The sequence below is a fragment of the Arachis duranensis genome, chromosome 4, assembly GCF_000817695.3.
Source record: "Arachis duranensis cultivar V14167 chromosome 4, aradu.V14167.gnm2.J7QH, whole genome shotgun sequence".
Classification (NCBI taxonomy): Eukaryota; Viridiplantae; Streptophyta; class Magnoliopsida; order Fabales; family Fabaceae; genus Arachis; species Arachis duranensis.
This window is the reverse complement of record NC_029775.3, coordinates 97,809,994-97,824,900: the sequence shown is the minus strand read 5'-3', so window position 1 is coordinate 97,824,900 and position 14,907 is coordinate 97,809,994.

Below are 14,907 nucleotides of genomic sequence, written 5' to 3'. Positions count from 1 at the left end.
AGGTCATTGATAAATATATTTATTGAAAATCTTTAACGAGACATTCATCTACGCATTTTTACAACGTTTGTAAAATTGATTACTGACGGTTTAGCCGTCAAACCGTGAATAAAACTATTGGCAAAAGTAATTACTCTTGTAGTAAAAGAGTACTGGACTAGCTATAGATGGCTGCTATATTTCCTCATATGATGTGTAACATGTAGAAGAGTAAAAGAAAAAATCGAGAGCAATATTTCAAGACCAACATGATATTTAAAAATTAAAGAATAAAAAAACAAAAGCCTATATTTAAAAGAAATTAAAAATAAATTTTAAAAGGTTGACAATAAAAAATTAACAAATAAAAACACACAAATGTCTAACAAAATAATTCCCTTTCAATATCAAACAAGTTTTTGTCTCTTATTTTTACAAATAGAAGGCGAATAACATTACCCTTGTCATTGATGATTCCACCAAAGTTTCACATAGAAAAAGAACAAAAAACAGAGTTCCTCTCTATTCCCATTTGTATGGCAATGCGAAAGCATATTGAGTCAGAGAATAATCAACATCGTCAAGACATCGTGCCGAAAAATGATTCTAATAAGAGATGCAGAGTTATTTACGATTTTTTTTCTGGTTGTTATTTGTAATATTCTGTTGTTATGTTTTTTTATGTTTTTCTTATTGGCACTGAGTGCTAAACTTTTTCCTATTTATGTCAAGAGCACAAGCAACTATCGTCAAAAAATATTTTTGCCCATATTTAAACAGAATTTTACTATAATGCTAAGGAGACAATAATTAAAGTTATCTTATTTGGTTTAATATTTATGATTTTTATAGTGAATACTAAATAAGATTATTTTATTTAGATTGTTTGAACTAATTATTTTATTATCTCTAAGCAATATTATTAAAATTTTAATAGTGAATTCTATTTAACTTTTTCCATTTTAAAGGATAAGTTACTCTTTGTTACATGTCACATTATCATTGGTTAAAATCTTGGTTTTGGATGATTCTTTTAAGAGCAATGCTAGGGGACCAGCAGTTTTATTGAATTTTGGCCAGCATGTAACCAGCAGAGGAAGGTGAGCCATTGGATGAAATCTCACACCAATCTCACACCATCAAATCATCATTGATGGCTAGTTGATGGCTAACAATCACAAAAATTGCTGGCCCCCTAGACTTTTCCTTCTTTTAATTAGTTTTGAATTTTTTTAAATGATTCTTTTTACTAATTTTAGATAATTCTTTTTTTTATGTTTTGGATCTTTCTTATTTTTTAGAGTTTGGATAATTTTTTAATAGTTATAGATTCTTTTTTAGTTTTTAAAGTTTTTTTAATATTTTTATAAATGTCTCGTTTTGTTAAGTTTTGAAATTGTTAAAATTATCAGATATTTCTTTTTTTATTAAATTTTGGATATTTCTTTTTGTTACATTTTGGATGTTTTAGAATTTTAGAATGTTTAAAATGATTTTAGATGTTTTGTTTTAGATCTTGGATGTTTCTTTTCCGTCGTGAGTGAGGGAGCCGCAGTGGTCAAAGACGATGCGTGTCACAACAGAGGGATCAGAGATGGTCGATGCGAATGTGGATCGGAGTGGGGGATTAGGATTTGTCACAAGAATGTAGAAAAAGGGTTGCTGTGAAAAGTGTTGTCCTAGATCAAAGATAATGGTCATATAACTAACCCTCTAAAAACGTTGCATTTGGTTGACAAGCGTTGTCTTTGATCAAAAGCATCACTTTTCATATGTTTAGACAACGTTTTTAAAGAGTTATCTCATTCTAAATTTGTTGTAGTGGATTTGTGTGCTAAATGATGAAAGATAAAAAGCAAGGTTATGAGAATCGGACCGGTCATTGAACCGTTTGATTTACTGGTTCATTAATTCATTGGTCCAATCGGTCCAATCGTAATTCAACCGAAAAAATCGTTTTAAAATAAAATAATAAGTAAATTATAGAACATCTCTTATCAATACAATAAAAAACAATCAATAAATCATCAAGACAATAAAAATTATAGAATATGTATATTGCTATAATATAAAATTACAGAACATGTTGTCTACTTATTACTTATTATTATGACTGCCTCTATCACCATTTCATTGTGCTGATGATTTTCAATGCTGCAAGCTACTCCACTCCTAATTTTGAGCTGCTCCCTAATAAAGTTTCAAGTAGAAATTTCAAAACATTTTAATACTATGGCTCAAAACATATTAAAGTTTGAGGTGTATGCATGTATTCAATGAAATCAAAGCAAAACAAATTGTGAGAAGAACATTAAACTTACTCATGGTTTTTATAGAAAGCATTCCATCTGTTTTACAAGCTTCAAATATAAACAGCTCAAATGCTCATCAATAAAATATAAAAATTATGTAGATGTTTTTTCTATCTAAAATGAATAGTCCAATTGTTAAGTTATTCCAGTTATCAGCATTATTGCTAGATGTAAAACCCGGCTAATTAACGGCTAATTAATCCATAAATGAGAATTTATTCTAGAAAGTCCTAAATGTAATTTTTTATGGCTAAATGTGATAGAGGAGATTGAGACGAAAATTTTGGTACCAATTTTATAGAATTCGGACCAAGATTGAACCGAAGAGGCCAAACCGGACTAACCAGACCCAAAGTGGGCCCTTGGCCCAACTAAACTAAACCCAAATCCTAGTTTTCAGCACTCTCTCTCCTCATTAAACACACACACACGCTGAAATGGTGGAGAGGAAGGGAAGAATACTCTCTCAACTTCTATCTCTCACTTGATCTTCAAACCACCATAACTTTTGATCTAAAGCTCCGATTGCCGCACCGTTTGCGGCCACGCGTTCACCGCGGAGAGTTCTACAAAACCCATACAATCAGTCTTGAGGTAAGCCACGCTTTGCTCTTCGAATTTCCAGCCTTGTTTTCGAGTTTCATGAGCAAAAATGTTGAGATTTTGGGCTCTTTGATGTTATAGGACCCAACTCTCTTGATAGAGAAGGTTAATCTTGTCTCCTTGGATCTTGGGTGTGGTAAGATTCTCAACCCTAGTGTAATTTATTGTTCTATGATGTTTGGGTATTGAGATGTTGTGTATGGGTATGATGATTGTGGCTTAGGTTGTGTATGTGTGAATATTGGGGCTTGATTGGTGATTTTGGAAAGCTTAAAAAAAGAATTTGGTGGTAAAAAATATGTTCTTGGAGGTCTTGAGGCCTTGAGAGCTTGAGGAAAAGTGGTTTGGAAGTACTCCGGTTGAGCTTGGGAAATCGGCTAAGGTATGGTAGGAAATACTTAGGCTAGAGGCCCTAAGATAGGCATTGAATGGTTGATGTTGTTGAATGATTGAGATATATGATGTGGTCATATATGTGATGATGATTATTGATGCCTTGATGGTATGATGTATGAGAAATATGCATGTTGTGATATATGCTTCATGATTGGTTGTGGTTGAATTGTGGGTTGAACCATGTTGATGGTGAGTATGACACTGATTGTGTGAAATGATGATTTATTGGAATTGGTGTTGTTGAAAATTGGCATGAGAAAGAGTATGTGATATGTCAATGTGTTTGGGTTTGAACCACTTGGGTGAAGTGGGTTAAAATGATGGGATAGTGATTTTGTAAATTGCGGTAAAGTGTAAATGTGTGAGTTGAGGAGGCTTGATGTTGAATTTGATATATTTTGATTGATTTCAAAGAAAAGGGATGAAATTGGAATGTTTTGATTGATTTTGAAAAGAGTTGAAAATGGCTTGTTTTGCAAATGGCACTTTGTGGTTTTGTATGAAAAACATGGTTTTTGGGCATACTTTGACAGGACATAACTTGGACTATGGATCTCTGTTTTATACCAAATCTATTTAGAAATGAAATTGGATCCGGGATGTCCATGCCATTCGAAGAACGGGTGAAAAATGATTTAAAATGAGAAAGTTATGTCCGTCAGAAGATTGGGATTTGAAATTGTGAATTCTGCAGCTTTTAACTTAGAAAATTTTTAGCAGAATGACCCCTCGCGCGTAGGCACACTTGGCGCATACGCGCCGTTCTTCCAGAAAGCGCCATCCACGCATGCGCGTGATGTGCGTGGGCGCGCCGAATCTGCTGCACCCAATGCCCAGCCATTTTCCAGAGAGTTGTGCCAGTTTTGTGCCTGGGGCACGAGAGTACCCACGCGTACGCGTGGCTGACGCGTGCGCGTCGATTGGCTAATTTTCAATCCACGCGTTAGCGTGCATGACGCATACGCGTTGATAAGTTTTGTGGCCATCCACGCGTGCGCGTGGAGGGCGCGTACGTGTGGCCCTGTTTTCATCCCAAAGTTGATTTTTAAGTTTTAAAAGCGAAATCTCATACTTCTAAGCCTCCGATCTCACCACTTATGTCTTAAATCATTATGATATGCCTAGCCATTAGAAAAGGAGCTAGGGAATGTGGTAACTTGCGAGTGAAGCAAGGGAAAAATGAATGATCAATGAGGATCAAAGATGTTCATGTGAGAGGCAGAGGATGGTGGTGGAAGTGCTTGTTATGCCATGGGCCGAAAGGCCGTAATTGTTAATGAAATGGATGGTTATGGATTTAACCGTGAGCCGAATGGCTGGTTATGGATTTAACCGTGAGCCGAATGGCTGGTTATGGATTTAACCGTGAGCCGGATGGCTAGATTATTGCCGTGTTACGGCGGAGCCATGATTATGGCTAAGTATAAATGCATATATGTTGTTGAATGAATTGTGAATATTGAACTTCCACTATTGGAGATGAGAGTTTCCCTGGAAGGAAGCAGTGATTAGCCACCACGTGCTCCAGGTTGAGACTCGAAGCTCTTTTGACCCTATGTCGTAAGGGTGGCCGGGCACTATGAAATCCCCGGATGAGCTCGCCCCCGTAAATATTCACCAGTGAAGGTGATGGATATAGATCATGATTATGATCAAGTTTATGATGAGTATAACTCGAGTTGGGGATGCGCGACATAGGGACAGTCCAATGGTTAGCTACCAAGACTTGTCGGGTTGGCTCTATAACTGACAGATGATATCATCAGCCATTAGGAACAGGCATTCATCATATGCATACTGTATGAATTGTTTGAGATTGCCTATTTGACTGCATATTACTTACTAATTGTCTAAATGCCTTAATTGTTCCTATTTGTATATTCCTTGTTTGATATAACTGTGTTTGCTACATTATGCTCTTGCTGGTGGTTGGGAGGTGTGAAGGAATTGGAAAGGGAAGTATTAGTTAGACTGAAGAATCTTTAGTCAGATGCCCTTTTATGGTTTAGCTTGTTTATAAACTTTGAATTATCTGGAGGAAGTTCTAGGATTTGCCTTCGGCTTTCCTCTATTATTATGTATTATATATGTGGAAGCTGTTACCATGCTGGGGACCTCTGGTTCTCACCCATGCGGATTTTGTGATTTTCAGATGTAGGACGTGAGGTTTCTCGTTGAGGCCTGCTGGAGACTTCTGGATTAGCGAAGATCCTTTATTCTCGGGACTATGTTTTGGTTTATATGTTTTGCTTAGATACTTTTATCTCCATTAAATAATACAAACTGTGATGACTCCTCTTATGGGAGATTTTAGAGAATAGGTTTTTGTATTTGTGTCCCTTTAGGTTTCCTTTGGGGTTTTCCTTATTTTATCATATGTATATATTGCTATGCTCGGACCGGTTATCTTCGCGGCCGGATTTTGAGTCTTGATATTCCTGCTTTTGACACTCCTTTGTATATATATAATCTTGCGTTGGTTTATCCTTGTTCGTTACGTTATCGATCGGAGTGTTGCGCTTTCGAGTTGCGATTTTTGTTTACCCTTTTTTCTACAAAGGCTCCTAGTTATAATCAATCATTCATACTACTATATGTAATAAATTTTTATTTTAGAGGTCGTAATACCTTGCCATCTCTGAATTATGACTTAAGCATAAGACTCTGTATGGTAGGGTGTTACATTATGGTATCAGAGCAGTTTGTTCCTATAGAGCCTGAGGGATGGACTGACTATGCTTCTGTGCATTCTCTGTATGTGTGTTATGTGTTATTAGTATATCTGCTTGATATAATTGGCATAAACGTTCATGAGCATGCATTTGGGACTTTGAAGCACTAGACTTCCGATATTGAGACTGATCAACTTAATATCGATTGTTTGGTGTGTATAGGGACCAGATGGCGCCTCGTGGACGCGGTAGAGGCCGTGGAAGAGGTCATACAAATGCTCGTGCACCGGAGAATAACCCTAATGATCTGGTGAACTTTATGACGGCATTGGAGAACATGGCTGCTGCTATGCAAGCTACTGCTGAGGCTCTTGGTCAACAGATGAACAACCATGGTAATGATGGAGGTGGAGTTCAGGACCTGATGACACTGGCAAACATTTTGCAGGTTAATCCGCCTAAGTTCAAGGGAACTGCTAGCCCGACTGAGGCTGATACATGGTTTCAGGCTATAGAGCGAGCACTGCAAGCACAAGTGGTACCTGAAGAACAGCGTGTCGAGTTTGCTACCTATATGCTCACCGGTGAAGCGTCGTATTGGTGGCAAGGTATCCGACATCTTCTGCAGCAGGGTGATGACTATATCACCTGGAATGTCTTCCAAGAGGAGTTCTATAAGAAGTACTTTCCGACTTCTGCTAGGACGGCTAAGGAACTTGAGTTACTACAGCTGAAGCAGGGTACCATGTCCGTATCAGAGTATACTGACAAGTTTGAAGAGCTGTTCAGGTTCTCTCGTATGTGTCAAGGGACTCCGGTGGAATATGAGGAATGGAAGTTTGTTAAGTATGAAGGAGGACTCCGGAGTGATATCTTCAGTTCAGTAGGACCAATGGAAATCAGGACTTTCTCCGAATTGGTGAACAAGTGTAGGGTTGCTGAAGAGTGTGTGAAAAGGGCAACCGCTGAGAAAGGGAGTCACAAAGGATCATTCCCACAAAACCAAGGGAAGAGCTTTGCAGCTAGGGGTCTGCCTTTCAAGAGGGGAAGCTCTTTCAGGAGGCCCAACAACAACAACTCCTAAGGGAAGAAGTTTGGGAAGCAGCCTCAGAATGATCAAGCTTGTACTAGATGTGCGAGTCACCATCCAGGAGCACCATGCAAGGCCAGATGGGGTTTGTGCTACAATTGTGGAAAGGCGGGGCATAAAGCCGCAAGTTGTCTGAAGAAGCAGAAACAAGGTGCTGGGAAGGCACAACAGACTGGTCGGGTGTTCACCACCTCAGCTATAGGTGCCGAGGGATCTGAGACACTTATTCGAGGTAACTGTGAAATGGCTAGTCAAACGTTAAATACTTTATTTGATTCGGGAGTATCACATTCATTCATTGCATTTGAGAAAGCCCATGAGTTAGGATTGAAGATCGTAACCTTAGGTTATGATCTAAGAGTGTATAATGCTACCCATGAAGCCATGGTGACTAGGCTAGGATGCCCGGAAGTTTCCTTTAGGTTCAATCAGCGTGATTTTGTTCATAATTTAGTCTGCTTACCGATGATCGGTCTTGATCTTATCTTGGGATTGGACTGGTTATCTAAGAACCATGTCTTGCTTGATTGTTCTACAAAGTCGGTGTACTTTATTCCGGAAGATACAGAAGGGCCGGTCGTGGTGAATAATTATTACTTGAATTCGATGATGGTGAACTGTTCTGGAATCGAATGTCAGGGTATCCTGTTGTTAACCGCGGACGTTTCGGGTGATGATCAAAGGTTGGAGCAGATTCCGGTTGTGTGTGAGTTTCCGGAAGTGTTTCCCGATGATATTGATGAGTTTCCACCTAACCGAGAGGTTGAGTTTGCTATTGAATTAGTGCCCGGGGCGGGACCAATCTCAAGTGCTCCTTATAGGATGTCACCGTTAGAGATGACTGAGTTGAAGTCTCAATTGGAGGATTTGTTGGATAAGAATTTTATACGACCAAGTGTCTCTCCGTGGGGTGTGCCAGTGCTACTAGTAAAGAAGAAAGATGGGAGTATGTTGCTCTGTGTGGATTACAGGCAGCTGAACAAGGTCACAATAAAGAATAAGTACCCATTGCCGAGAATTGATGAAATCATGGATCAATTACAAGGAGCTGGAGTTTTCTCCAAGATCGATTTGCGATCCGGTTATCACCAGATAAGGGTGAGGGGTGAGGATATCCCTAAGACCGCTTTCAGGACTCGTTATGGTCATTACGAGTACACTGTAATGTCTTTTGGGTTGACAAATGCTCCAGCAGTATTCATGGATTATATGAATAGAGTTTTTTGTCTGTTTCTGGATAAATTCGTTGTTGTCTTCATTGATGACATACTGATTTACTCCAAGACCGAAGAAGAGCATATGGAACACTTGAGGACCATGTTGCAGATTCTAAAGGAGAAGAAACTCTATGCAAAACTGTCTAAGTGTGAGTTTTGGAAGAGTGAGGTGAAGTTTTTGGGTCACGTGGTGAGTAAGAAGGGAATAGCCGTAGATCCAACTAAGGTGGAGGCTGTGATGGATTGGAAGCAACCAACCACCGTAACGGAGATAAGGAGTTTTCTGGGCTTAGCTGGCTATTACCGAAGGTTTATCAAAGGCTTTTCACAGATAGTTTTGCCAATGACAAAGTTGACCCGCCAAGACACTCCGTTTGTTTGGACTCCTGAGTGCGAGGAGAGCTTTCAGACATTGAAGAAAAAGTTGACCACTGCACCTGTGTTAGTGTTACCTGAGCCGAACGAGTCATTTAAGGTGTACTGTGATGCCTCATTGAAGGGTCTAGGGTGCGTGCTGATGCAGCATCATAATGTGGTGGCGTATGCCTCACGGCAGTTGAGACCGCATGAAGTTAATTACCCTACGCATGATTTGGAGCTTGCTGCGGTCGTGTTTGCGCTAAAGGTGTGGAGGCATTACCTCTATGGGGTTAAGTTCCAAGTTTTCTCTGATCATAAGAGCTTGAAGTACCTCTTTGATCAGAAAGAACTTAATATGAGGCAGAGGAGGTGGATGGAATTATTGAAGGACTACGACTTTGAGTTGAATTACCATCCGGGAAAGGCGAATGTAGTGGCGGATGCGTTAAGTCAGAAGTCATTATATGCGGCTTGGATAATGCTTCAAGAGGAGAAGTTGCTCAAGGGATTCGAGAGTCTAAAAATTGGTGCTCGAGAAGTATCCGGAACCTTATGTTTGAGCCGATTAGAAATCTCAAGTGATTTTAAGTCCGAACTCCTAAAGGCTCATCAAAATGATGAAGCGTTATGGAAGGTGTTACCGGCTATTGAGTAAGGAAAACAGTGGAGAGTGTCAGAAGGAAAAGATGGGTTATGGAGATTCAAGGGTAGGATCATTGTGCTGGATGTTGGCACTTTGAGGCAGGATATCTTAAAGAAGGCATACAAAAGCGGCTTCTCCATTCACCCGGGAAGTACTAAGATGTACCATGATTTAAAGGCGATGTTTTGGTGGCCGGGTATGAAGAATGATGTGGCAAAATATGTATCAAAGTGCCTAACATGTCAAAAGGTAAAGATTGAACATCAAAGACCTTCCGGGATGTTGCAACCTTTAGAGATTCCACAATGGAAGTGGGAAAGTATTGCAATGGACTTTGTGTCGGGATTGCCAAGGACTAGGGCTGGTTTTGATGTTATATGGGTGATTGTGGACCGACTGACAAAGTCAGCTCACTTTCTACCCATTCGTATGACTTACACCCTCGAGGAGCTAGCACGGTTATACATAAAGGAGATTGTGAGACTTCATGGTGTACCTGCTACTATAATCTCTGATAGAGATCCTCGTTTCACTTCAAGATTTTGGGGTGCATTTCAGAATTCTTTTGGAACCCGATTAAGCTTGAGTACGGCTTACCATCCTCAAACAGATGGTCAATTCGAGAGGATGATCCAAACACTAGAGGATATATTGAGAGCTTGTGTTTTGGACCAACCGGCGAGTTGGGATCGGTATATGCCATTAGTGTAGTTTGCATACAATAATAGTTATCATGCGAGCATCGGAATGGCTCCGTATGAGGCCTTGTACAGGAGGAAATGTCAATCTCCGCTATGTTGGTATGAAGCTGGGGAGAAGGGCTTGTTGAGGCCGAAAATGATAGCTGAGACTACTGAACAAGTCAAGAAAATCCGAGATAGGATGTTTACGACGCAGAGTCGTCAAAAGAGTTACGCCGATCAGAGGCGAAAGCCCATAGAATTTGAGGAAGGAGACCATGTTTTCCTTAAAGTTACTCCAACCATGGGAGTAGGTAAGGCGATTAAAACAAAGAAGTTGAATCCTCGATACATTGGTCCATTTCAAATCCTGGAGAGGGTTGGACCGGTGGCGTATCGGATGGCTCTACCATCTCATCTTTTGAACCTGCACGACGTGTTTCACGTGTCGCAGCTTCGGAAGTACACTCCTGATGCTAGCCATGTGTTGGAACCTGAATCGGTTCAGTTAAGAGAAGATTTGACGCTTTCAGTGGCTCCGGTCAGAATTGATGATACTAGTATCAAACGGTTGCGTGGAAAAGAGGTTTCATTAGTCAAAGTGGCATGGAGTCGATGCGGTGTTGAGGAACACACTTGGGAACTTGAGTCGGAGATGCGAACGAATTATCCGCACTTATTCTCAGGTAATTACATTTGAATTTTGTGGGCAAAATTCCCAATTAGGTGGGTAGAATGTAAAACCCGATTAATTAACGGCTAATTAACCCATAAATGAGAATTTATTCTAGAAAGCCCTAAATGTAATTTTTTATGGCTAAATGTGATAGAGGAGATTGAGACGAGAATTTTGGTACCAATTTTATAGAATTTGGACCAAGATTGGACCGAACGGGCCAAACCGGGCCAACCGGACCCAAAGTGGGCCCTTGGCCCAACTAAACTAAACCAAAACCCTAGTTTTCAGCACTCTCTCTCCTCATTAAACACACACACACGCTGAAATGGTGGAGAGGAAGGGAAGAACACTCTCTCAACTTCTATCTCTCACTTGATCTTCAAACCACCATAACTTTTGATCTAGAGCTCCGATTGCCGCACTGTTTGTGGCCACGCGTTCACCGCAAAGAGCTCTACAAAATCCATACAATCAATCTTGAGGTAAGCCACGTTTTGATCTTCGAATTTCCAGCCTTGTTTTCGAGTTTCATGAGCAAAAATGTTGAGATTTTGGGCTCTTTGATGTTATAGGACCCAACTCTCTTGAGGGAGAAGGTTAGTCTTGTCTCCTTGGACCTTGGGTGTGGTAAGATTCTCAACCCTAGTGTAATTTGTTGTTCTATGATGTTTGGGTATTGAGATGTTGCGTATGGGTATGATGGTTGTGGCTTAGGTTGTGTATGTGTGAATATTGGGGCTTGATTGGTGATTTTGGAAAGCTTAAAAAAAGGATTTGGTGGTAAAAAATCTGTTCTTGGAGGTCTTGAGGCCTTGAGAGCTTGAGGGAAAGTGGTTTGGAAGTGCTTCGGTTGAGCTTGGGAAATCGGCTAAGGTATGGTTTCGATTTCTCGTATCTAATACGTAATGTGGTAGGAAATACTTAGGCTAGAGGCCCTAAGATAGGCATTGAATGGTTGATGTTGTTGAATGATTGAGATATATGATGTGCTCATATATGTGATAATGATTATTGATTCCTTGATGGTATGATGTATGAGAAATATGCATGTTGTGATATATGCTTGATGATTGGTTGTGGTTGAATTGTGGGTTGAACCATGGCGATAGTGAGTATGACATTGATTGTGTGCAATGATGATTTATTGGAATTAGTGTTGTTGAAAATTGGCATGAGAAAGAGTATGTGATATGTCAATGTGTTTGGGTTTGAACTACTTGGGTGAAGTGGGTTAAAATGATGGGATAGTGATTTTGTAAATTGTGGTAAAGTGTCAATGTGTGAGTTGAGGAGGCTTGATGTTGAATTTGATATATTTTGATTGATTTCAAAGAAAAGGGATGAAATTGGCATGTTTTGATTGATTTTGAAAAGATTTGAAAATGGCTTGTTTTGCAAATTGCACTTTGTGGTTTTGTATGAAAAATATGGTTTTTGGGCATACTTTGACGGGGACATAACTTGGACTACGGATCGCTATTTTGTGCCAAATCTGTTTAGAAATGAAATTGGATCCGGGATGTCCATGCCGTTTGAAGAACGGGTGAAAAATGATTTAAAATGAGAAAGTTATGTCCGTCGGAAGATTGGAGTTTGAATCTGTGAATTCTGCAGCTTTTAACTTAGAAAATTTTTAGCAGAATGACCCCTCGCGCATAGGCGCACTTGGCGCGTACGCGCCGTTCTTCCAGAAAGCGCCATCCACGCGTGCGCGTGATGTGCGTGGGCGCGCCGAATGTGCTGCACCTAATGCCCAGCCATTTTCCAGAGAGTTGTGCCAGAACTGTGCCAGTTTTGTGCCTGGGGCACGAGAGTACCCACGCGTACGCGTGGCTGACGCGTGCGCGTCGATTGGCTAATTTTCAATCCACGCGTTAGCGTGCATGACGCATACGCGTCGATAAGTTTTGTGGCCATCCACGCGTGCGCATGGAGTGCACGTACGCGTGGCCCTGTTTTCATCCCAAAGTTGATTTTTGAGTTTTAAAAGCCAAATATCATTCTTCTAAGCCTCCAATCTCACCACTTATGTCTTAAATCATTATGATATGCCTAGCCATTAGAAAAGGAGCTAGGGAATGTGGTACATTGCGAGTGAAGCAAGGAAAAAATGAATGATCAATGAGGATCAAAGATGTTCATGTGAGAGGCGGAGGATGGTGGTGGAAGTGCTTGTTATGTCTTGGGCCGAAAGGCCGTAATTGTTAATGAAATGGCTGGTTATGGATTTAACCATGAGCCGAATGGCTGGTTATGGATTTAACCGTGAGCTGAATGGCTGGTTATGGATTTAACCGTGAGCCGGATGGCTAGATTATTGCCGTGTTATGGCGGAGCCATGATTATGGCTAAGTATAAATGCATATATGCTATTGACTGAATTGTGAATGTTGCACTTCCACTGTTGGAGATGAGAGTTTCACTGGAAGGAAGCAGTGATTAGCCACCACGTGCTCCAGGTTGAGACTCAAAGCTCTTTTGACCCTATGTCATAAGGGTGGCCAGGCACTGTGAAAGCCCCGGATGAGCTCGCCCCCGTAAATATTCACCAGTGAAGGTGATGGATATAGATCATGATTATGATCAAGTTTATGATGAGTATAACTCGAGTTGGGGATGCGCGACAGAGGGACAGTCCAATGGTTAGCTACCAGGACTTGTTGGGTTGGCTCTATAACCTACAGATGATATCATCAGCCACTACGAACAGGCATTCATCATATGCATACTGTATGAATTGTTTGAGATTGCCTATTTGACTGCATATTACTTGCTAATTGTCTAAATGCCTTAATTGTTCCTATTTGTATATTCCTTGTTTGATATAACTGTGTTTGCTACATTATGCTCCTGCTGGTGGTTGGGAGGTGTGAAGGAATTGGAAAGGGAAGTATTAGTTAGACTGAAGAATCTTTAGTCAGATGCCCTTTTATGGTTTAGCTTGTTTATAAGCTTTAAATTATCTGGAGGAAGTTCTAGGATTTGTCTTCGGCTTTCCTCTATTATTATGTATTATATATGTGGAAGCTGTTACCATGCTGGGGACCTCTGGTTCTCACCCATGCGGATTTTATGGTTTTCAGATGCAGGACGTGAGGTTTCTCGTTGAGGCCTGCTGGAGACTTCTGGTTTAGCGAAGATCCTTTATTCTCGGGACTATGTTTTGGTTTATATGTTTTACTTAGATACTTTTATCTCCATTAAATAATACAAACTGTGATGACTCCTCTTATGGGAGATTTTGGAGAATAGGTTTCTGTATTTGTGTCCCTTTGGGTTTCCTTTGGGGTTTTCCTTATTTTATCATATGTATATATTGCTATGCTCGGACTGGTTATCTTCGCGGCCGGATTTTGAGTCTTGATATTCCTGCTTTTGACACTCCTTTGTATATATATAATCTTGCGTTGGTTTATCCTTGTTCGTTATGTTATCGATCGGAGTGTTGCGCTTTTGAGTTGCGATTTTTGTTTACCCCTTTTTCTACAAAGGCTCCTAGTTATAATCAATCATTCATACTACTATACGTACTAAATTTTTATTTTAGAGGTGGTAATACCTTGCCATCTCTGAATTATGACTTAAGCATAAGACTCTGTATGGTACGGTGTTACATTAGAAGAAAATCTCAAAGCTTGAAATCAACCTATTATACATCAAACTCCAAACGATTATCAATTTTAACCCAGTTTTAACAAGATCAGCACAATGACTAACAACTAAAAAGCACTAGGTGAGGTAATGAGCACAAAATCAAGAAACTTTAATAAAATTTAACATGAGAAAAAAGTAAGAACAAGCCGATAACAATTTATCAGTACCAATTTAGCATCAATCAATAAGCCAGTAATAGAGTTCATTAATCAAGAATAGGCTAGAACAAATCAGAGTAGTAAGCAAAGCCAAACAAGTTTTTAACATAGTTTTCACAAGGTTAATACAAAAATTAACATGCTTTAACGAAGATTAACAAAGTTTTTAACCCAATTTTAACAAGCTCAGCACAATGATTAATAAAAAAAAGCACTAAATGAGGTAATGAGCACAAAATCAAGAAACTTTAACAAAATTTAACAACAGATAAAAAAAAAGTCAAGAACAAGCCAGTAATAGTTTATCAGTACCAATTTAGCATCAATCAATAAGCCAATGATTAACAAGCTCAGCACAATGATTAACAACAAAAAATAGCAGTGAATGAGGTAATGAGCACAAAATCAAGAAACTTAACAATACACAAAAAAGCCAAGAACAAGCCAGTAACAATTTATCAGTA